The 2522-nt window shown below is 47.7% G+C and overlaps 1 long non-coding RNA gene across 1 annotated transcript; it reads left to right on the forward strand.

Annotated features, from left to right (window-relative positions):
* The first annotated feature begins 14 nt into the window (after positions 1-14).
* Positions 15-2258, forward strand: LOC102250677. Its single transcript, XR_314334.2, has 4 exons — positions 15-147; positions 817-849; positions 985-1032; positions 1170-2258. It is a non-coding gene; the product is annotated as an uncharacterized LOC102250677 (long non-coding RNA).
* Positions 2259-2522: the final 264 nt, after the last annotated feature.

Genomic DNA, 2522 nt, shown 5'->3' on the forward strand with positions numbered 1-2522 from the left:
CCTTCCCAGAGCAGCCTCCTTGGGCCACCATCCCCCCCCCACCCCTGAGCCTTGTTGTGGGCATGGTCATCCTTGGAGCTGTGGTCACTGGAGCCGTGGTCACTGGAGCTGTGGCTGGAGCTGTGATGTGGAGGAGGAAGTGCTCAGGTAGGGAAGGGGTGGGGCCTGAGTTTCTTGTCTCACTGGGGGTTGCAAGCCCAGGTAGAAGTGTGTTCTGCTTCATTAAGGGCAAGTACCATCCCCACACGTGTGGTTGCCCAGTGTGGGGCCCTATTTGCTGACACTCACTCTTTAGTAAGACACGTGTGGAAATGAGGGACAGATTCATCACCTGATGATTCTAGTGATGGGGCCTGGTTCCCAGCACTCCCAGGTCAGGGTGGAAGGTCCCTGCTGAGGACAGACCTCTGAGAGGATGGTTGGTCCAGTCCCCACACGTGTAGTTTCCTCAGGTTTCCTGATCCTGCCCTGGGTTTATAGTCACAGATCTAGAAACTTCTCAGGGCTCCAGGACTAGGAATTCCTTTAGGTCATAGTGGTTCTCAACCTTCCTAATGCCACGACCCTTTAGTACAGTTCCTCATGTTGTGGTGACCCCCAACCATAAAATTATTTTCGTTGCTACTTCATAACTGTAATTTTGCTACTGTTATAAATCATAATGTAAATATCTGATATGCAGGATGTATTTTCATTGTTACAAATTGGGTCCTTCAACCCCCAAAGGGGTCGTGACCTACAAGTTGGGAATCGCTGCTTTAGGAGCTCATGGCCCTGCCTCCTCCCTGTCTTCTCACAGGATGTTTTCTTCCACAGGTGGAAAAGGAGGGAGCTATACTTAGGCTGCCAGTGAGTATGGAGGGGTGATCTCTGAGACCGTATGACAGTGCATAGGGGAGCCCATGGGGGACCTCAGCCCCATAGTTCCTCCTTTAGTCCCCTCTCCTGGGGGCTCTGACCACTTCCTGTTTTGTTCTACCTCAGGCAGCTACAGTACCCAGAGCTCTGATCAATCTCTCTTGGCTTTTAAAGGTAAAACCCCGATGTAACGAGGGGACAGGTCTGGGTGATGGGGATTCTTTGGGACATAGTGAGCCTGCATGGGTTGTTGAGAATGTCACCACTTACCGCCACAGAGCTGAATATTTCATGATCATTTTCTTCCACAGCGTGAGGCACGTGCCTTGTGGGGGAACCAGTGATGGGAGATTTGTTCGAGCTCCTACTTTGTGATTCAAGAACCTCTGATTTCCTTCTGCAAATGGCATTTGAATGTGTGTGTTCCCATCAGCATAACGTGAGGAGGTGGGAGGCTGGCCCACACCTGCCCACCACTCACCCTTCTCACACTTTCCTGTCCATCAGAGCCCGGCTGGGCCCTCCCCATCCCTGTCTTTACTTTGTGGTGCTCAGTGGGGGACTGAGTCATGCGACGTTTGTCCATACTCCCACTTTGTGACTCAAGTGAAAGGTTAGCATGGTGATACGTGGGCAGGCTACATAGCCATCTGGAATGGAAATTTTTAAAAAAAAGAATTTATTTAAGGAAAGAGGGTGGGGGATGGGATACTCAAAGGGAAGGGCTGCACAGCACCGAGCCAAGTGGAGGTTGGGTGGATGGATGATGGCAACACCCAAGATGTGGAGTTTCATCCTTCTTTGCAGTCACTGGCAGGAAACTCTGGTCAGTGGGTCTGGGGGCTGAATAGGTGGCTTGGAATGGGGATAGAATGCAGTTGTGGGATCAGGTGTCTTTTGGAAAATTTCAGTTGCTTACATGGTCTAACTCCTGGTGTCTAGCAAGTTGTTCCTGCTCTTGCTCCCCTGTGGCGGGAAGCGTACAAATGGCCATTAAGGATTATATTGTCTGATAGCCCAAACATCAAGAACCTCTAACTTAAAAAAAAATAAATTCAGATTGGTGATTCTCAAAAACATTTAATCACTGCCTGGCAATAATACTCTACGGAAGTAGTTTTCCAGGTTATAACTTTCTGTAGAATATGTTCATTACATTCCTTCATTTGCCTGTAAGTTAACATGGTTCCAAAAGTTAAAGGCCCCAAATGAATGCGGAAGTGTTAAAATATGTGTGATTATGCACACATTTTATTTTCTGCACTACTGTTTTGTTTTAAATATTTCATTTAAAAAATTTTATTAACATTACTTGCATGTTCAATGCTTTTGTGATGTATCAATTAAAATTATTTTCAATATAAAAAATAAATGAAGAAGCTCTGATTTCTTTCTGCAAAGGGCATTGAATGTGTGTGCCTTCCTATCAGCATAACGTGAGGAGGTGGGAGGCTGGTCCACCCTGCCCACCACTCACCCTTCTCACACTTTCCTGTCCATCAGAGCCCGGCTGGGCCCTCCCCATCCCTGTCTTTACTTTGTGGTGCTCAGTGGGGGACTGAGTCATGCGACGTTTGTCCATACTCCCACTTTGTGACTCAAGTGAAAGGTTAGCATGGTGATACGTGGGCAGGCTACATAGCCATCTGGAATGGAAATTTAAA

The sequence above is a fragment of the Myotis brandtii genome, unplaced genomic scaffold (genome assembly GCF_000412655.1).
Source record: "Myotis brandtii unplaced genomic scaffold, ASM41265v1 scaffold6026, whole genome shotgun sequence".
Taxonomy (NCBI): Eukaryota; Metazoa; Chordata; class Mammalia; order Chiroptera; family Vespertilionidae; genus Myotis; species Myotis brandtii.